We start from the raw sequence: 22,091 nt of genomic DNA on the forward strand, positions 1-22,091 counted from the left end.
CACAGGTTCTTGCCTTCCTTTAACCATGGGCTCAGGAGTACTTTCCCCTGGAGAAGACCGTGTGTGGCAGCCATAGGCTGGGCAGCACACGAATTTCAGGTGACTTCAGGCTTGCTTCACAGTCTTAACTCAGTGGAAGTGTTATTACCCACCCACCTGCCCCACCCCACCCCACTCCACCCCACCCTACCCTACCCTACCCTACCCTACCCCACCCCACCTCCGTCGACCCCCCCCCCCAGTGACTCCAGCCCTCCCAGCTGTTGCTGCCTAGGGCTCAGGTGCCTGCCCGCTGGCTTCTGTCCTTAGCTCCAGCTTCTGGGTGCTTGTGTGTCTAGAGATTTAAAATAATTAAATCATAATAATTATGTCCGTTAACATAAGAAGTTGATTGAAAATTATTACTTTATTAATGTATTAAAATTCCACTTATTAGCCAGGTGGCAGCAGCGCACGCCTTTACTCCTAGCACTAGGAGGCAGAGGCAGGAGGATCTTTGTGAGTTCAAGGCCAGCCTGGTCTACAAGAGCTAGTTCCAGGACAGGCTCCAAAGCTACAGAGAAACCCTGTCTTGAAAACCCAAAAAAAGAAAGGAAAAAAAAGATTCCATTTATTTAGTGGATGTCAATTAACCTATACTATTTAATATTCAAGACTTCTGTCCTCAGTACCCACTCATCTTAGCCAGCTTCCTGCTGGCCATTCCTGTTGTCTCTCAATCATCAGGAAAGGAAAGGGAACTGGACAAACTATTTCCAACATCAATAATGTGTGTAAATGCTAAGGTTGGCATACACCCTAACTACAACTTTACACAGCACCTAGCTTTCTCTTCTCTTCTTTCTTTGAGACAAGGTTTCCCTGAGTACCCCTGGCTATCCTGGAACTCTCTGTAGACCAGGTTGGCTTTGAACTCAGAGAGATTCACTTATCTCCACCTCCCAAGTGCTAGGATTAAAGGCATTTGCAACCATATCCAACTAACACATTTCATAAATCTTGAGGAAACTATTCTGATTTTTGCCACAGAAAAGGGATAAATATCATAAATGTGAACACAGAGCAATTTCACATAGGGTTTTTGTACTAATGTTGACTCCACTTAATACATGATGGTGGTTGAATAGTTTGTGTTGTACTTGTGACAAAAAATACTGTATTAACAGGCAGATCTATTTTGATAAGTGGATTAACCTTAACTACAATAGGTCTAAATAACACAGTTTTCTCTTTAGCGCATGTATCTGATACACTAAGATATACTCAAGTTCACCGTGCCCTTTGATCTGTTTGGACAGTGTTATCACGGTACTTGCAGTCTCCGATGCGTCTCTCAGAGCATCTCTGCAGCTCTGCTCTGCTTCCATCAAGACATCTCTGACGTTTTTCTGTCTCTCTGTAGCCCCAGCTGTCCTGGAAATCACTCTGGAGACCAGATCTTCCTGATTCTGCTGGGATTAAGGGTGTATGCCACCGTGGCCAGCTTAATCTTTGACATTTTGCCTTTTTTCCACTAGAGCAATCTTTGAATTTTATTTGGAGTATTTATCCACTAGTATCTGATACAGCGATTTATATAAACATTTGTACTCAGAGGGCTGAGGTAAAAAGACAGTTTTAATAGGGATTTGAGATCAACTAGATCAACACAAAAATAAAATTTTAAAAATCCCTCCATCTCAAAGGTGGGCTAGTTAGTGGCTTCTGTCTGAAATCCCAGCACTTGGGAGGAGGAAGTCAGTAGATTAGAAGTTCAAAGTTATCCTCTGCTGAGGACAGTGAGTTTAGGGCCATCCGTAAAGTACCTCAGGCCTTGTTTCAAAAATCAAAGTCCTCATCTCAAAGAAAACTGAGAGGAAGAAAGGGAGGGAGGGAAGGGGAGAGAGAGAAGGGGATCAATACCAGAAAGAAAAAATACATAAAATATAATGTGAAACTTTCAAAGGACTCTTTCCTTCTTTCATGGAGACTTTGGAACCGCTAGTTGGAAGGCAAGCTGCCAACATTAATTCACACTTGAACAAAACTTTTGCCAATGAAAACTGAAACACCTGTAAGAACTAAATTGTTTGTATTTTCAACAAAGAAAGGAAATGAAAAGCATTACGAGTGTCACGAACTTGGCTCATCTGAGTGGAAATGAGAGTTATTACAGCTAACTTTAAATTATCAAGCTGATAGATACAACATAAATGGTTCTCTCAAACAATACTGGTTATTTTTACTACAACTCGATGTTCCTGAAATGTGTAGATATGATTTCTCAAGAACAGCATCTCATAATGACTGTCTTAAACATGGAGAGCTACGGCTTCCAGAACAAGATTTAGCTTGCTGAATTATGATATTTCATGTACGTATGGAAAAGGCATAGGAAAGCTGTCAGTCTGTAGGCTTAATTTAAAAATAGCCTCACATATGTTTCAACATGCTACACCAACACAACATCACTGGCAAAAATTTCTCTACAAAGAGAGATCTAAACATTGTTTTGGAAAAAAATGTTTAAATTATTAAACTCAATAAAATACAGAACTAAAATAAGTCAACTATTTGGTTGAGAATCATCAGTAAATATATTGGTGGGCATTTTTTAAACTTTGTCAAAAAAAAAAGATGGACAGTGGTGGATAATGCCTTTAATCCTAGCACTTCTGAGGTAGAGGCAGGATGATCTCTGTGAGCTCAAGGCCAGACTGGTCTACAGCATTTGTTCCAGGACAGCTAGGGCTACACAGAGAAACCCTGTCTCAAAAACCTCCCAGAAATAGGGAGGCTGAGGCAGGAGGATTGTGAGTGTAAGGTCAGCTTGTGACAGATAACTGCATCCTACCTCAAAAAGCCAAGTGTGTGTGAGCAAGTCTAGGGAGTCAGGAGCAGACACCCAGAGAGAAGCAAGATGAACACACAACGCTAAAAGGTGCCACCACGTGGCAAAGGATAGATAAGAAATGAGTTTGTTATATGAGCTAGCTAAACAACAAGTCTAAGCTATTGGCTGAGCATTTATAATTAATATCAAGTCCCTTGTGGTTATTTGGGAGCGACTGCTATGACAAATAAAGCTCTGACTATAATGTCCTCCTTCAAACCAAGGACTAGCAAGCTGGCTCATCTTTGAATGCTGAGGACAGCAGCCTTTACTTACCGTGGGCACTTTTATGTACTTTCCACATTCGAAAGCAAGGTTTCAACAGAAGGAAGATGAAAAAAAAATGTACCTATCCTTAAGCTAAAAGAGACCCCAAAACAAGGTCAAGTGTTTAGAAGTGGGAAGTACCTGAAAGTGCTCACCCATCCTGTCTCAGAGACACCTGGAGTCACACAGCCTGCACCTGTCCCCCAGAATCTGAGGGTGGGGTCCAGGTGTCACTGGCAATACTGAAGGAGGCCCTGACATGAAGCGGGTTGGTATTTGCATCCAGTCTACAACACATGTCCTTCCTTGCACCTCTAGGCTACTGTAAAGCCTCAGCCCAAGTAGCTGCCACACAGCTTGTCACTCCATGCTCCTTAGGGAACAGTGACAGGAAGACTGCGCACACGATAGTTCAAATCCTGGGCTGGATGGATCCCCTACACCCAGTTTATGCCCTTCTGGGAACGGAGCCTAGGGTTTTGGGCAAACCAGGCATGCATTCTACCAACCGAGCCACAGCCTCAACCCACTGCAGTACTTCTTGGAAAGACACATTTACTGGGAATTAACAAAGGAGTCTCCTTGGGAAGACTTGGGAAGGTTAGTCTCTGCAGTCACAAAGCTCTCTCCAGAGAGATCAGCACTCAGGCCATTGTTGACTGGGAGGAGAGCCAAAGAAGAGAGCACAATCCTCAGCAAAGAGCCCTTGTGGGGACAGTATGAAACTCGAATTTATGACCTTCACTGCAAGCTGGGAGGGAGGAGCTACCCACATCAGAACCACCAGCTAACTAGCTCACAAGTGCCTCATGGCGGAGGAATGAGAACAGATAAAGGACAGAATCCAAAGACAAGAACAAAATCTTCCCTCCTTCACAAACTGTGACGCAGTGTTCACGCGGTTACTGGGAATGATACACACGACAATGTGTATGAGACCAACCCACAATGACAATGTTACTACTGATCACCTCACCACAGAGCCCAGTGAGAACACTCCCTGTCATCCACCACATCACAGCTAGCCTCAGGGATCGGTGGAGACCAAGCCTCAAGCCACCTGCTACCTAGACTTAGCCCTCTACTTCCGGTACTCCCTCAAGCTCACAGCCAGGCCAGATCCTCCATGTCCTCCACCAGGCCCCACTTCAGTGGGGTAGACAATCACCTTCTCACTGAGATACTCCAGACCACCTCGCTACACCACACCCATCCCTGCTTTACAGCCCTCCTTAGCACTTCAATTAAATAGCTATTTCTCACTTTGTCTGTGTATTTCCCCCTCAGGAATGTAAATTAATTAAAACTCTAGAACAAAAAAGACACAGCTCAATATTGTATCCCCAACGAGGATCACAACACCTGTGAATGGTAAATATTTCATAGTTACTAGCTGAGTGAAAGAAAGGTACAAAAGTTATCTTATGTGCACTGAAAACAATTTTGCCACTTGGCTTGCCAAATTCTTTATAGTACATGTCATAAGTAAATAAGGTATTTCCATACAGTCAGCCAAAGCCCTCCATAGTATGGTGACACCCGAGACACTGAGGAGCGGGAAGAGTGGGAAGATAAAGGACACCCAGAGGGCTCCCGCATCAGCACCTACCCTGATCTCGAGAATGGGTAGGAGAGCCCCTACTACAGTGCAAACAAGCCAGCTTTCCTTTCTACCGGATCCAAGTTCTCTCTCTTGTCTTAGCTGAAAAATGAGAAAGGAAGAAAGAAAGCGGAGTTCCAACTCCTCTGATAAGGATGCCTCTGGAAGAGTCATGAGGAATTTGATTCATTTAAGAAAGTATGCAGCAAGCTGGGCATGGTTGTGCACACCTTTGAGTCCAGTGTAGGAGGATCAGCCTGGTCTACAGTGCCATTTAAAGAGACCACATTTACAAAATATAAAGAACACGTGAACCCTTTTCCACTCACAAAGCCAAACCACCTGAGTCCTCTGTGGCATGTGTCTCTTTTCTTTGATCTCAAATCTTCCAACATCTATTCCCATATTTCCCTTTCATTTCTGTTCTCTCCAGCCTGGGTCCTCATCTGTCTGTCACTGTTCCTCTTTGGTCTGCTGTTAGGAGGTGACGATGCACAGTTCACTCAAACAGTGCTCCAGGTCAGCCACGCACTGTCAAATCCCACAGCCATTTCTCCATCCACTCGTCTGTCCTATGGTGTGGAATGTTAACAAGCTCCCTCTGTTCCCAATGCCATCTCCTTCCCTGACCACTGCTCTCCTGGCCCTGCTCAAAACCCTTTGTTGCCAGGCGGTGGTGGCACACGCCTTTAATCCCAGCACTCAGGAGGCAGATCCCTGTGAGTTAGAGGCCAGCCTGGTCTACAAGAGCTAGTTTCAGGACAGGCACCAAAGCTACAGAGAAACCTTGTCTCAGAAAACCAACAAACAAACAAACAAACAAACAAACCCCTTTGTCAAGACAGTCAGGTAGGCATCAAAATGGGCCCTCACTCTTATGCATAAAGACTCGTGAACACTTGGGCACTAGTTCACTCATTCATTCAGGCAACAAACCGTTATTATCTGTTATATGCACAGTAGGTCATGGAGTCAAAAAAAAGAAGGAAGGAAAAAAGGAAGAAATGAAGGAGAAAGAAAGAAAGAGAGAGAGAGACAGAAAAGAATGAGAATATGGTCACTGTCTTCAAATCTAACCAAAGACAAAGAAAAGCAGGCCTCTTAAAGGAACAGCAGGAAATGTGTGGCTTGAGAACGGGCAGGATAAGGGTAAGCACCTCATTTTCTTAGCTAGTAGGGTTTCAGTTTGAGCAACAATACACCAAAGGAAAAAAGGAACTGGAGAGGGAGACGCCCTTACTCATGGATGTGAAAGCCAGTAACTCCTCCTCCGTTAGTTTGTGAACTGGGTTGTTCTTCTGGAAATTTGTGCTTTTAATTAAAAAAAAGCTAAATTAATCATAAAATACATGCTGTAATCACTACCTTTTAAAGTACATATTTAACTCAATACTACAATGCTAAGTAATATATACAGACATAGAAACAAGCTTTCAAAAGACCACAATAAAAAGAAAATGGCTTATGTCAAAATAATTTATCATATTAGGAAAAAGAAGAAGTCCAGAGGCTACAGGATGCTTGAAGAGGTAAAGATGATTGCCATGACATGTACCCCACCAACAGTAAATGGTAAAAGAGAGAGGGAGAGATAGAGAGAGAGAGAGAAATAAATCCAAGTGATGCCACTCAACCAGACAGTAGAAAGAATACAGCACCAAGTCCCAATTTCAAGACCTCTATCACAAACAAATTGCATTATAACCACCAGACAGTTAAAACCAGTAAAGTCACCAGAGAGGTAGGACAACAGGCACTCTAAGACACTGGTGACAGAGTCTAATTAGTGCCACACTTGAAGTTAGGTAAACATTAATATATCCCCAACTCAGCAATTCCATTCTCAATTACAGAGCCCCAAAACTCAGCAAATGAATGGAATAGGAATGATACATATAAACATTCACTGTAATAGAAAAACTGAAAATAATCAAAACCTCCAAAGAGAAAACAGACAAACTGTGACATATTCCCAGTGGAGTGCCACCCTTCAAATTACATTGCAGCTACAGACAAACACACAACCACAGAAACACAATAAAGCAAGGAGAAATAAATCACAGGGTACTCCAGAAAGCAGGAAAACAAGCAACTGGAGGCCTCAGGTTGAATGGATACAAAATGTAAGAGCAAACATATCTTTAGAGGCCAGAAAAGAACAAACACAAAACTTAGGACAGCATTTTCTCTGGGCTGGAGAGCTAGCTCAGTGGGAAGAGCCTGTTGCTCTTGCAGAGGACTCTTGTCCTGTTCCCAGTACACAAATGGTGGCTCACAACCATCTGCAACCCCAGTTCTGGGGATCCCACACCCTCTTCTGACCTCGTGGGCATCAGGTGTGTATGTAGTACATATACATAAGCGCAAGAAAAATAGTTATAAAATAAATCTAAAAAAATAACATTTAAAAAAGAATGAAAACATAATCCTATAAAATTGTAATACTTCCTTTAATTTTCAATATTATTTAAAAATTTTATAAGCATCAAAATGTTTATGTAATAACTTTTAACTGAACCTACTTAAGATTCCTTTTTATTATTTTAATTAACTATGTATTTTTCACCATGTTAGTATGTGCATATGAGTACAAGTGCCTAAGGAGACAGAAGCATCAGATCCCTTGAACCTGGAGACACCTGGTGTGGGTGCTGAGAACTGAACTTAGGTGCTCCAAGAAAGCAGCAAGTGCTCTTAAGCACTGAACCATCTCTCCAACCCCCAACCTTTTTTTTTCTTTAAATACAGGTCTCAATATAGAGCCCTAGATGGCCTAGAATCTAAGCTGGCCCTGAGCTCTGAAGAATGTGCTGTGTACCTGGCCTGCACCTGTTTTTATTGTTGGTGACAACAAAACAAAATAAACGGGGAAAGAACTAGGACAGAGACAGGATCCCCAGGGCTCACTGGGCAGTGAACAGGAGAGCACCAGGTTCAGTGAAAACCCTGGAAAAGGGGATAACCTAGAGAGCCGGTGAAAACCACCCACAGACACCCAGCCTCTCCATGCAGCTCTCAGTCATTCTCACCTCTACTTCTTCTGTTACTAGAGCTCTACACCCGGCCGAGGATAGCAAAGACATCTGCTTATACAGGAAAGAGAAGAACAATCTACAAACTCAACAGACTCTGAACCTCTGACCGTTTAATTCGCTGTCCAAGAATTCTCCACCTTCATAAGCAGCACAAGATTCCGACTGTATGGGGAGGTCCTGATGAAGACCTTCCCAAATGCAGGGCAACACCAGTCAAGATCCTCAACTCAGCCAAGTCAGCCATTAACATACCAGACTCCAAGGATGACAGCAAGCTCTTCAGCACACAGGTCAGGCATCTGAAACTGTTCACTGTCTGCTAACTTTATTTCATTTAGAACAGTATCATCGTTGAGCTCAAGATTCTGGTAGAACACAGGAGAAACTATTTAGACCAAAAATTACATTTTGTTCATTCATGCAACATACCACTAAAGGAGATGACACCGATGTATGAGTTTTTGGAGGGAGGCTGGGGTACATTACTTTAATTTTGATTTACCTTGGAGGGCTCTTGTTTCTTTGGTTAGTTGTGTGTGTTGTATGTTTTTAAGGCAGGGTCGCACCATGTAAGCCTGGATTGCCAAAACTCACTAGGTAGACCAAGCTAGCTTAAACTCGCAGGTATCTGCTGCCTCAGCCTACTCAACTGTAAAGAAACTCAAACTCACATTAACTTTTGTGTGCTTAGATTTCCGAATTAAATCTCTTTTCAAAGATACTGTTTGCCTAAAGACCAAACTGCAACGGGCAACCTAAAGTTTAATGAGGGGCTTGAACAGGACTGAGAAGAGAGAGGAGGAAATTAAAGATGCCTGCACTTACTATGCATTCACTGACTAGTGCTAATCACAGCAGCACATGCACTGGCTCGGCCACAGCTCCACACCCTTGAGGAAGTAAAGCTAGGTCCTGCAACCTCTCTCCTCTATTTATTCTTCTAGAACTAACAGCTGCCCCTTACTAAAGTTACCATAAAAGCAAACAGTGAACTTGGAACCCACCTGCATTCTTATCATAGGTTCTCCTCAGACCAAACTGAATGATGGTGCCTCCTTGTCCCTCAGCCCTAGTCTCTCCCTTTGGCATTACTCTCAGAACATAATAGAAGTTTGGTATTAAGTCTACTTAAGGTAAATTTACTTATAGGTTCTAAAACAACACGTACCGAAGCAGAGGGGCTAAAGACATTGAAATCAATAAAAGGACAATGAAAAACGGTAGATGTGGAGCTGGAGAGATGACTCAACAATGAAGAGCACAGGCTGCTCTTTCAAAGGAACCAGGTTCGATTCCCCACACCCACATGGCAGCTCACAACAATCTATAACTCAGTTCCAAGGAACCCAATTCCCTCTTTGGGTTTCTGTGATCACTATACACATGTGGTGCACAGATATATGTGCAGACAAAACACCATACACATAAAAGAAAAATAAATCTTTAAAAAATTTAATTAGCATATAAAACTGTAGGTATGGGAATCTCTGGAAAATGAAAACATGTTTGTGGGCCCCATGGAAGCAGCTGCACAGGCCTAGGAAGTCAAGCATTCAAGAATCTTAAATTCAAGCCACAAGAAAAGAACTCATTAGACATACCAAAAAGCATACTAAAGCACCAACCAACCCAATAATGACAGAGTAGAAGGCAGATTGTAAAATAAGAGGAAAGGACTGCTTGCTGGTTTACGTATTTAGAAGAAGCCAGAGAATTTTCAAGTCTCTGAATGTTAAATATTCACAGAAGACAAAAGTAAAGGGACTAATACTGAGCTGGGTACGGTGGCTCAAACCTACAATCCTAGTATAGGAAGCAGAGGGAGCCCTGAGTGAGTGAAGTTCTGAGTATTGTTGACATGGAGATTCAGACAGAGACTTCCTACACAGACTAGCTAAGCACTCCCCAGGCCCGTGCTGTACCTAATAAACATGCTGTAGTTCCAGGTCACAGAGGTAGGAGACGCCCGCCTGAACCCAGCTTTACTGTGTGTATGTCTGTGTGTCTCTATTCCCTCAACACTCCTACGCAGGGTTCCAGGACCCAAGCCTCTTGGGAGAGCAGGAACTAAAGGCCAACCTTGTCTATACAGCTAGAGACTGCTTCAAAAGGCAAAAAACAAAATAAACAAAGAAAGCCTCTTTGTCTCTTTTATATGCTAAGGGGCATTGCGGCGGCACTGCTAACTCGTAACTGCTCCACTGTAAGGGAACTGTGCTGTGTGACTGTGGGTGCAGCATGGCAGCCGTGTAACTGTGGGTGCAGCATGGCAGCCGTGTAACTGTGGGTGCAGTATGACCTCTGTGTGACTGTGGGCGCAGCATGGCAGCCGTGTAACTGTGGGTGCAGTATGGCCTCTGTGTGACTGTGGGCGCAGCGTGGCAGCCGTGTGACTGTGGGGGCAGCATGGCAGCCGTGTAACTGTGGGCACAGCGTGGCCTCTGTGTGACTGTGGGTGCAGCGTGGCAGCCATGTGACTGTGGGCACAGCGTGGCCTCTGTGTGACTGTGGGCGCAGCGTGGCCTCTATGTGACTGTGGGTGCAGTGTGGCCTCTGTGTGCCTGTGGGTGCAGCGTGGCCCCTGTGTGACTGTGGGTGCAGCGTGGCCTCTGTGTAAGTGAAAATTTTAAGAGAAAGATACTGATAATTTTTACCTGAAAACAGGGACAAGGAACTTACAAGGGTTCTCATCCACTCCGAGCTTCTGTGAGAGTCACCTACTGATTATGCTGTTCAACTGCACAATTCAGATCAACCTACCTTGGTAAGGTATTCCTGAGGGGGTGGGTGCTGGGCTGAACTCATGACTGGAAGGGGCGTCCTCTTCTCTTCTGATGTCTAGAATCAGCTGTGCCACATAATTTTCTTGGAATCGTGTCCTTTTTCCCAATGCTCCTGAAAATTAAAATACAATCCTCCATGTGGATCCGGCAGTCAGACTTACAGTCCGACGGCGATGACTAATATTTCCAGAGTGCTAAAGGTTTTCTCCATCCACACGAGAAACCAGAGGCCCAGTGATGTTCAAGGACTCCCTGAAGCCAAGGAACCATGGTGCCAAGGCTCAACCCCAGGACTTGACACTAGACTCTCAATCCCTACTTTTGTTCATTTTTAGTCTCTTCTGAGTAAATAACCTATTAAGTACTGTGGCTAGAATTCGCATATACACTCACATACATACATACATACATACATGCATGCATGCATACATACAGAATGTGTATGTGAATAATGTACATGGGAAGACAGAGGCTGAACACTTGTCCTCACACATTCAGGATCCCTGCTCTAAAGCCTACATTTAGCCAGGGCCTGAGCTTCTACGGCCCAGGCGCGTACTCCGTCTGGCTCCACGTGACACAAACAGCTTTTCCTTATGTCTCGGAGATCGCATGCGTATTTTCAGACAGCTCTGCAGAGAAGCAAGGTGTCCACATCCACTGTCTGGAAACGTGGTGCGATGGCGAAGACCAGCCTGAGAAATCAGCTTCCCGCACTGCGATGACTCTGACCATGAGTGCCTGTCAACCCTGGGAACACACACATCAAGATGGCTACCTAAGTGGCTTAACAGTTTACTTTTTATAGAAACTCTACAGCTGAGTGAGAAAAAAATCATAATCTGGGTCTCATTTTTTTTTAATGTGGGAACACACTTCTATTTTTAAGTTCTTCATCTCAACTTTGGGGAAAAAAATAAAAAACTGTGATAGCTATTAAATACACCACCAGTTAAAGCTGAATATACAAAGCACTGTGTCATTAATATTTAAATAATCCCCCCAAAGCCTCCCAAAACAAAAATATTTGAAAAAAATTCTCTGAAATGAACCTCAAAAGTTTATTACATGTAACTACATTTTCAAATACAGAAAAGACTCCAAATTATTCATGGCATTGTTCCAAAACCTATAAGCCAGATATCAAATAACTTTTCTCACACGAACACTCTAATAAAAGAAGGCTAAGATTCCATAAAGCCATATTTGACTCACAGTACAGCTAGAATATTTTATCAATTAGCATTGACTCAATAAGAAGCACAGAACACTGGGGCTGAGAAAAGGTCTAGGAAATGATCCAGGCCTAGCATGGGATTAAAGTGTCAGTCACTGAATGCACAGGCAGGTGTCACAGCCTGGGATGCTCAGCCTGGCCCCCTAAACCTGTGATGTCTGGCCCCATTAGTTCATTCATACTGAAGGGCTAACTATACTGTTCAGATTAGGGAGGGTGCAGCACATGGCACTCGGAAGAGACAACAGCAGATTTAGGAGAACTTCTGTAACACACTGAAGATACACTTACGAAATGTCCCCTTGGAAACACAACATGCAATCCAACAAAGCAGGACAGAAACAACACAACGTTTTAACAAGAATGGGCAATGCATGGGGCGGGACCAAACTAGGGAGTCAGGAGAGCTCTCTGGAGGTTTATGCCAAAACCAAATGATCCAAGGTCCATTTATTTACTGCCTGGCTGTTACTACTACCGAATATTTAACTAGTTTAGAACAAGAAATGTACTCTATGACAAAAATGTAACTCCAAATTTGTTTGAAATATAAACTCTAAATAAAATCTTTTAAATGTACTGTCAAATAAAAAAAATAGGTAGGCTCTAAAAAAATTAAATACTAGACTAAGTATGCTAGAGCATCCCAAATGCCAACACTAAAGAGACTAAGACAGCAGTACCAGGAATTCAAGGCCTGCCTGGGCAACATAGAGAAAATCTGGAATCTAAATAAAATCTACATAAGAAATAATAATAATCAAGAAGAATGGAGAGATGGCTCAGCCAATAAAGGCTACGCCTCACAACCAAAAGGACAAAAACAAGAACAAAAAAGATCAAAAGCCAAAATGCAATACAAACTGCCAACATACATACTAATGTAATACACACATTCGATTCATACTAGCATACATACATACATTCAGTTACCCATGAAAAGTAAAGTCTTACCTGTCAGATTAACCTGTAACTTGCTGATGTCTTTAGCAGTACTGAATCGGTCTTTTGCTTCTTTATATTCATAATAATATAAAAATACATATGCACTTTCCAGATGGAATTGAATAGCTAAAAGTCGACCTGAATCGCCTTTAAATAAATTCTCTAGTTTCACCACTGTGAGACAAAACATGAAACATTAAAAATTAAGATGAGTAAAACAGAGTTCCAAAATATTGAAGTATGTATAGTTTAAGTTAAAATTTTGAAGAACTTTAAACACATAAAAGAACACAGATACAACAGCAGCTAACAGCCAGCATTCTCTAAGCACTTATATGCTCCAAAGACGCAGCTAAGACTTTATACACATTGCCTTCTGCACCCACATATTCAGTCCTGCAGATGCCATTCACAGCACTGATCCTTCCCAGGTGCCTGTCTTAACCATCCCACAAAAACATGGCCAGAAACATAGGAACATCAGACGCTGATACAAAGTGCCAAACCAAACCTGGACATTCAACACCATGAAAAATCTGAAGAAAGGGAGATTGGCTGAGTTCATGTCATAGAAAATATAGACTTTCTTCCTTAAGAAACATGTATGTGTGTGAAAATGAGTATCAAATAGGCTCCTGCACATACGTTACACACACACAGGCAGACATGGAAACTAATTACTTAATGTAACGCAATTTTTTAAAATTTTAAAATAAATAAAGGAAGGATAATAATCTAACAACAAAGCATCTGAGATAAAATGATCATCAAAAATAACTATATATACTAAAGAATATAATACTGTTACACACACCAGGGTTTACGATTGCTCATATAGCAGGATGTTCATCCAACTGGTACCCCAGAAGAATATTCTCTACTACAACATCCCTGACAAGCTGGTCTTTAAGCTATTTTTAGTAATGGCTTTTCAGTTTTTGACAAAGCAGTCTATGAGAATGAATGAGAAACGAAAGGGTGGGAAGTATGCCTCAAGCATCCTAACACTAGGGATGAATTTCTCAAGCTGAGAGAGAAATCACACTTACTAAACAGCTATTCCTCTTAGCACTGGGTACTTTCAGTGAGTGTGTAAGTTCTCACAATGCTGCCTTTGAGGAGGATGCTATCTCCACTTAAATCAGTACAGTCCGGAGCAGAGCACTCAACAGAGCTCCAAGGCAGGGTGCCTGTCTAGCAGTGGGACCCTAACAGCTCAGACAGCCCACTGACTGACTGGCCACCTCGGCTGTTCCACAGCAAAGCCAGCAATACTGTTTGACCAATAGCTTAAGCATATTTCTGGCTAAATCATATCTTAAATTAACCCATCTCCATTAATGTATGTATCGCCACAAGGCTGTGGCTTACCTGGTAAAGTTCCAGCATCTATCTCTGGCAGGGTTACATGGCTTCTCTCTGACTGCAACTTCTTTCTCCCAGCATTCAGTTTTGTTTTCCCTGCCTAGTTCTATTCAGATACCACTGGCGGAAACAGCTTCTTTATTCATTAACCAATAAAAGCAACATATATACAGAAAGACTTCCCACAGCACTTGTGATTTTACCTATGGCAAATAGATTCACCTTATGATGAAGACAGCTCCCCAAGCTGCCCCATCCTGTCCTGCACAGTGCTGGACTTCCACTGCCCACCAGACCTCCTCTGCTCTAGCCACAATGACTTTCCTTTGGACCCTCAGGCCAATTACACTCTCTCGGGTCTCTGAGCCTTTATGGTTTGCCAATGTACCAGTTTCTGCACCAGTGGTAAAACAGTTGTCTATCAAGTCTATCCCATCATCCTCACACAAAAAGACAGAATCTCCTATAGTTCAAGTTGGCCTCAAACTCTTGACATAGTTAAGAATGATCCTGAACTCTTTCGACTCCTAATCTTCCCTCCTCACCTCTCAAATGCTGGAACTACAGGCTTCTGATGTGCTGGGGACTAGACAGACGCTGGGGAAGCACTCTACCAACCGAGCTACATCTCCAAACCCACTAGACAATCTTTACCTGATTCTACCATAACTCTAGAATCTAGCTGTAGCACTTCTAAAAAAACCTCTGAAAACAAGTGGATTTTGCAACTTACTGAGGGAGAGGGGCTGACTTCACCTGGTGTAAGAGTCTGCACTTCCCAATGGATACCCACACCCGGTTCAGGATGTGCGCTTTCCTGAACTCGAGCCCACGAGAATGGACGATTGTCTTGAGGGTTGAAAAAGAGACACACACACAAAAGAGACCTTTGCTCATTTACCAGAGTAAATGGCCACTTTATTAAACTCAAGTCGGGTATTTATACCAGTGGGCTAGAAGGATCGAAAATGCAAGGCCTCCTCCCATCCAGGAGCAAAAGGAGAAGATTAAAGCTTCCCGTTGCCTGGAGCAGGATCAGCTGGGGAGCCAGGCTATGGGCCCACTGCTAAGACTTTGAATACAAGTGGAATCACCATAACAAAGAGAACCAGGTTCTTGCTAAGTTATCCCCTCAAGCCAGAGCTAGTGCAGAGTCTCCAGGAAGCCGGAGGTCACACGGCCCTGCGAATCGCCAGGAGAAGGGAAAAACCTTGGTATCTACAACCTGGCAGCAAAATTTTATGATTGAGAAGACGGAACAAAACTTCCAGATGATACCAAAGGACAGAACAAGGGACAGGTGCAAATTTGATAATTTGCTACTTATGGAAACCAAGTCTTGCCTCTATCATTCAACCTATCTACCTTCTAGGATCAAAATTTGGCAGTAAAAGAAGGGAAAGAGTCCAAAGACTTCATGTCTATCAACAGAGGACTAGGTGAATGAACTATTCACATATTACAATACTACAAGTAAACAGTAAAGGGATTCGCAAGTCAGGGACAGTGGTGCGTATCTATAGTCCCAACTACTCAGGAGGTTGAGGTAGGAGGATCACATGAACACAGGGGCTCAAGTCCAACCAGGGTGACACAAGAGAAACTGTGTCCAGAGGGGACAACGACTGTAAGTGAAAACTTAAAAAGCATTACCTAACAGTAACAGTAAAAAGCATTAAATAGCAGTAACTTGGAACCTATCATAGCTAGTGCTCAAAAAGACACTTAGTCTGAATAAGGCCTTCTGAAGGTGATCCTAACAAGACAGAAACCCAATGTTCCCAAATTCTAACTCCTACCTCCCTGCTCAACCCCTTCACCCGACACCTTCATTCTGCTCTAGCCATTCTAGATACTGGCACTGTCAACCCCACAACAATGCTTCAAGTCTGTGGCTTTTGGTACACACACTGCCCTCCTAACACTCCTACTTGTGCTTCAAGATTTCATCCTATTATCGACTACTGGATAAAACTTCTGACATCATACGTTCAAGCTAATCACATTGTCTAGCTTGTGTTTTCTTTACTCTTTATTGTCCTTGTTGCCCCACTAGTATTTCAGACACTAACTCGCTGAGTTCACAGATATCCACAGTATATAACACAACAATCATTCAAACAGGTCTTTTTTAGGTTTGGAGATACAGCTCGGGAGTTAAGACAGAACGCTGGCCTGCAGAGGACCTGAGTGCAGGGCATGGTGCTTTGAGCATAAATGCAGCACTCAGAAGGCTGAAACAAGAGGATCACACAGAGTTCTGGGCCAGCCTGATCTTCACAGTAAGCTTGAGGCCATCTGAACTACAATACAAGATGCCACCTTTAATTCTTTTTAAATCCACTTATATTATACCCACTGCTCAATGACCCTCAGCTCCACCTCACAGAGTTATAAAAAAGACACTAATTAACACAGCTAAAAACTCAGAGCTGTACTTGGTGTGGTATGCAGAGAGAAATATTAGTTGTACATTGCTGGTTACCAAAATACGAACCAGAAATTTCCTGGAGAAAAGCAGTGGGAACAGAGAGAGGGTTTGAAGCTGGGAAGCCCAGGTCTTCGTTCTGTTACTTAAGCAACTCCCTGAGTCTTGATGACTTAGCTGCACAAGATGATCTCTACAGGGTCTTTCCAAAACAAAGATCTCAGACAAGGCTAATTGGTGCAGAAAAGGAAAGGAAGAAAAATTTGAAACCCTTGGGGAAGAACTAACGAGATTCAAGAAGCAGTTAGAGATACAATGAAAGACACTGAGACAACTGTGAGAAAAAGATTTCAACTCTGGAAGACTCAGGCTTAAATAAAAGAGGAGCAAGATGATCCAATAGACAGACATTTATTATTTTAATACTATGCAAGTTCTCCGTGGAAATTCATATCCATGACCTTCTGGACAAAATGTCAACCAGTACAAATAAAACATGAACTAAACCCAAAATATCTTCCCATGAGATTTTTTTAATGCTGTACTAAAATGATATACATTTAATAACATTCATTCCAAATTATCAAAAAAAAATTTAATCACTGAATACATCAGTCTTTGGCTGTGAGAACAATCTAACTCAGGGTCATATAGCTGCTGGGAGAAGACACTCTAGAACTTGCTCTCAAAATATTTTCACCTGTTTCTTCTTAGGCAGTGACTTCATGAGTTCATCTTCAAATTGCAATATTCCACCTCACGCCCTGCATGCAATGCATTTTCAGTATCTGAGCCAAAAGCAGTCGTGGGCCCATAAATGGTCTCTACGAAATTATGGTTCCATTTAATACAACATCCCAAAGAATGCCCCATGCTGAACTGAGAAACACGTTTTTCAAGATTCTAACCTATTCCTTTCATAAATGTGATAGGCCCAGCAAATTGAAGCTGTCGCTACAATAGGCTCTATTTCACTAACGTAACATTCCTGGACAAGAGTAAGACAATCTTAGCTGTTCACAAAACCCTTTGCTTATGTCTCACAGGCTGAAAAAACTACTGTCAATTTTTAATGGTCCTTCAAGGGCAATATTTCAAATATAATATCTTCCTCAGGACATTGAACATGGTATCTCAGCTGTAACTGGTTGGGTCAGATCCCAAAATAAAATATCTTTTAAATAAAATAACTTATGAAATATTACAGAACAATTTAGACATAGCTATAATGTCTATGTCAAGCCATTAGATCAAGTAAGAAATGTTGATTACCCAGGACCATCTCGTAGAATATTATTTTAACTATGCAAAGATGTGCTACATTTGTTTATGTACAGACTATTACTATAGCTGTTTTGTATGTTATTTTTGTTTATGCTGCATTAGTTTAATTATAAAAAAAGTGTTGCATTTGTTTCACTTTGCCTGCCTATGGCACCTGACTGATCTAATAAAAAGTTGCAGAGCTAATAGCTAGCTGTTAGGCAAGAGAATAAGTAAGAGAAATCTAGGCTGGAGAGAGAAGAGAAAAGAACGAGATAAGGAGGAGAGAACGAGGGACATGCCTAGGGCAAGAAGCTAGGCAGACACCAGTCAGCCATAGAGAAGCAGTGAAAGTAAGATATGCAGAACTGTCTATAGACCAAGCTGGCCTTGAACTCACTGAGATCCACCTGCCTCTGCCTCCCAAGTGCTGAGATTAAAGGCGTGCACCACCACTGCCCGGCATGACCTTGTTTTTGAAAACTCAAAAGACAAAAAAGGTGAGAAAGAGATGCTGTTATGAGGCAAAGCACCCACCTACATGTGCAAAGGCCTGGGCTTGGTCTTCAATACTGCAGAAAACAAAAAGAAGGGATTCAGCACTCAGACACCTAGTAATTCATGAGTGCCCATCCAGAAGAAAAAGAAACAACTTCATACAAGAAGCCACAAAAGTAAGTCAAAGAATAGATTCAAATGAAACATCTCAGACAAGAAATTAGAATGGGGTACATATTTGTATCAAAGAAAAGTCTTCTAAGCCGGGCACAGCAGCCAGCATCTAAAACACAGGCTGAAACAGGAAGATTATGAGTTTGGGGCCAGACTAGGATTATACAGTGAATTCTAGCCCAGCCAGGTCTACACAGCAAAACCTGTCTCCAAAACAATCAACCAGCAAAGTGACTGAGCATGGAAAGGCGTTCACCACGGGAGCCTGGCAACCTGAGCTTGACTCGCAGCTTCCACAAAAGGTGGAATGAGAGTGTCTATGCCAAGCTGGATGGTGGTGGTGTGCCTCTTAAATCCTGCGCTCAGGAAGCAAAGGCAGGAGGATCTCTGTGAGTTCAAGGTCGCCTGGTCTACAAAGCAAGTTCCAGGACAGTCAGAGCCACACAGAGAAACCATATCTCACAACCAAACAGAAAGTGGATACTCCACAGTTGTCCCCTGACCTTCACATGCATAAATGTTTGCACATGTGTAAATAAATAAGTATTTTAAAAATATGCTACATACCTCGATCAATACAGTCTTCAGCAAGAGCGAAAAGCTGAGGTGAACGCTCCTCAAGCAACTGTTGGTCAATATTCACATACCTCAGAGTCCACCACGGCAAGCTCTAGAAAAAAGCACCATCAAAGTTGAAATTAAGAGACCCTTAGGAAAAACACTGCACTAACTGAGACTAGTTCTTGGATCATTTTCACACTCAGGAAATTCATTCCTAGATAAGCTTAATCACGCATGCTATGCTCTCGCCAGGATCAAAAGCAGCTGCTCTGTCTCCCTTCCTGCTTTCTGAAGTCACCACCTCCCTTCAATGACTACGCCAAGCGCCCTGCTCTGCCATGGTGCTCCATTCCCTTCACGACCCAAGGGAAAACAACTCAACTGAGGTACAAACTGAGCACACAGCAGGTTTTCCTTTAATTCACTCATGCTTCCTCTTGTTTATCAATACATCCTTATTAAGAGAGAACAAGAACCAGGGAGAAGGCTCAGCAGGTAAGAGCAATTGTTGCACAGACATAAGGACCAAGAGTACAAATCACTATCACCCACATAAAAACACCACACGTGACTATGACTCAGAACTGGGGACCAGACAGAGAGCATCTCAGGAACTCACCAGTGGGCCTAGCAGAGCCAGCGCTTCAGAGCCAGTGCCGCCATCTTGAGGGAATGAGGCTGTACAAGAAGAGGTGACATTCTCCTCTGGACTCCATGAATCACACAGGTACCCATACACACACACACACACACACACACACACACACACACACACACACACACGATAGATTAGATAGACGGATGGATGGACGGATGGATGGACAGACAGACGAACGGGAAAGAAGAAACAGAGCAAGAAGCTGTAATAAGGTGGTATAAACAGTGCACATCTGCACCCTCAACACTGTGGGGTGGAGACAAATGAATGTCTAGAGTTCATGGCCAGCCTGATCTACATGTGAGTTCCAGGACAGCCAAGGCTATATAAAGAGACTCTGTCTCAAAAGCAAAAACAAATTAAATGTAGAGCAATGAAGGAAGACACCTAACATTGACTCCTGGCCTACACCCCCCTCACACACACACAGTCTCTCTTTTCTGTCTCAATCCTGTCATCCTTTAGAAAAGGTCATGATTACTAACATAGATAGTCTTCTCTATGTATTCATGTCTCTATTAGTATATCGGTGCAAGCCATAATACATATTTTAAAAGGGTTATTAAAAAGTCTGAGTATAGGGAGGAGAGCAGAGAAAAATATAGAGCTCAATAAATACCAATAAAAAAAAGGTTGAGTATTTACTGTGCCATCTAAATTAAAGTTAGGCAGGCAAAGGGTTCATACCCACAGGCTCAGCGCTCAGGAAGCAGAAGCATGAGAATCGCAATCTCAATCAGGCAGTTAAGATAGTCAGCCTCAGCTACCTTGTGATCTCATCTCAAAAACAACTGCTACCCTGAATTATATTACATGACTGTGTAAGAAACTAATTTTTATTTTTCAGTAGCAATAGTTACTAACAGATCACGCTTAATTATCAAAAGCATTTTTTTACTTGAATTTAATATGTCATTTGATTAAGGAGTGCCTTTCTCCCAGACTGAACTTGGGACACTGAAACAGAAGGATCAAAGCTTGGAGAGAGGGCTGGAGAATCAACAACTCAAGAGCAGAGCACTTGCCCAGCACGACCCAGGCCCTCGGTTCAATCCTTAATACCACAGACAAGGGCAAGGGTCCCCTTCCGACCAGCTACATGCAACGAGTATAACTGAAGTTACACGTGAATTTCTGACTTTACAGCGAAATCCTTTTACATTACTAATGCTGCTTTTCAGTCCAGAGAAGGAAAACGGGATTATCTAAGAGGAAGGAAGTTCAAATCAGTTTACTTTAGCGGAATTTGGTGAGGCGCTGCCTTACTTTCCTCTTTCCAGTCACCGAGGCTAGTGAAGTCGGTCTACACTTCACCCCCTCCCTTATCTGCCACCAGGACGATGAGTCAGGCCTGGCAGTTTGCTCTTTTCCTTTCCAGACAAGGGAATTCAGCTGCCTCCAGTCAAAAGGACTGAGCTGTTAAGAAAACATGACCTAAGGCGCTGAGCTCGCTAAGATGGGGTCTATGATTTTAACCCTGAAGTGAGGGTCTGTGACAGGTAGGAGTGCAGAGTCCATCAGGGGCTTTCCCTTTCGCTCTACGGGGAAATGCAAAGGCCTGTTTCATCTGCTAAGAAGTACATAGCAGAAAAGCTGAGGTGTTGAAAAATGGAAACCGACAGCCTTACCTCCTGTTAAGGCACTGACCAGTCGACACAGACTTAGTAAAAAACCTTCTCCAAGGAGGCTCAGTAAAACAGTCAAAAAGGAACTCATTCTGTTTGAGGTTTCCTCTTTTCTTCCCCCAGTGCTGGTCACTGATCCTAGAGTCTCACCAGGCTAGGCAATTGTCAGCTAGAGAGAACACCTGGCCTCAGGTCACACAACTGAGGAAAGACAAGAGAACTGTGGTCTGATGTCAAAGCTGAGACTTACTCAGCATGTACGTGCTATTAATTCCCGTCTACAGACTGAGCAGACAGGGTGGGAAGAGGGGAGAGTGTGTATTTCACACGGATCCACAAATACGGCAAAGGGACTCAGACCTCTGGCCTCCTTTGGCATGTGTACTCACCTGCCTGACCCACCCAGAGACACAGACACATAATTAAAAATAAAGTCTATAAAAAGAGAGGGTATTGTAAATATTCACCATGACACTAAAAAATGGGGGAAGGGCAGAGAGAGGGCTCCAAGATCAAGAAGAGAACTAGCTGCTCTTCTGGAGGACCTGAGTTCGATTCCCAGCACCCATATGGCAGCTAAGAGGCATCTGTGACTCCAGCTCCAGATCTGACACCCTCTTCTGGCCTCTGCAGGCACCCAGCATGCATGTGGTACACACTCACATAGGGAGCATGTAGAATCTGAGGGAATGTGTATTGTTTGACAAGGCCATAGCCCTATCAGGAACCCCAATGCCTTAGACCTCTGGAAACTGGCAAGCCCAGGTGAGGCTCAGAGAA

At 42.9% G+C, this 22,091-nt stretch overlaps 1 protein-coding gene and 1 pseudogene across 2 annotated transcripts in view; one reads left to right on the forward strand and one right to left on the reverse strand.

The window, feature by feature from the left end:
* Ankrd7 (ankyrin repeat domain 7) overlaps positions 1–22,091 on the forward strand; it is a 140,670-nt gene that overhangs the window by 82,716 nt on the left and 35,863 nt on the right.
* LOC148117838 (tetratricopeptide repeat protein 27-like) lies at positions 5,921–21,402 on the reverse strand (annotated as a pseudogene). The gene is made up of 7 exons (XR_015736615.1): positions 21,315–21,402; positions 19,648–19,706; positions 19,035–19,137; positions 12,749–12,913; positions 10,535–10,669; positions 8,027–8,139; positions 5,921–6,050 (listed from the first exon to the last, which is right to left on the reverse strand). The product of XR_015736615.1 is annotated as a tetratricopeptide repeat protein 27-like (transcript).

This window comes from Myodes glareolus, chromosome 25 (assembly GCF_982192425.1).
Source record: "Myodes glareolus chromosome 25, mMyoGla1.1, whole genome shotgun sequence".
NCBI classification, from domain to species: domain Eukaryota; kingdom Metazoa; phylum Chordata; class Mammalia; order Rodentia; family Cricetidae; genus Myodes; species Myodes glareolus.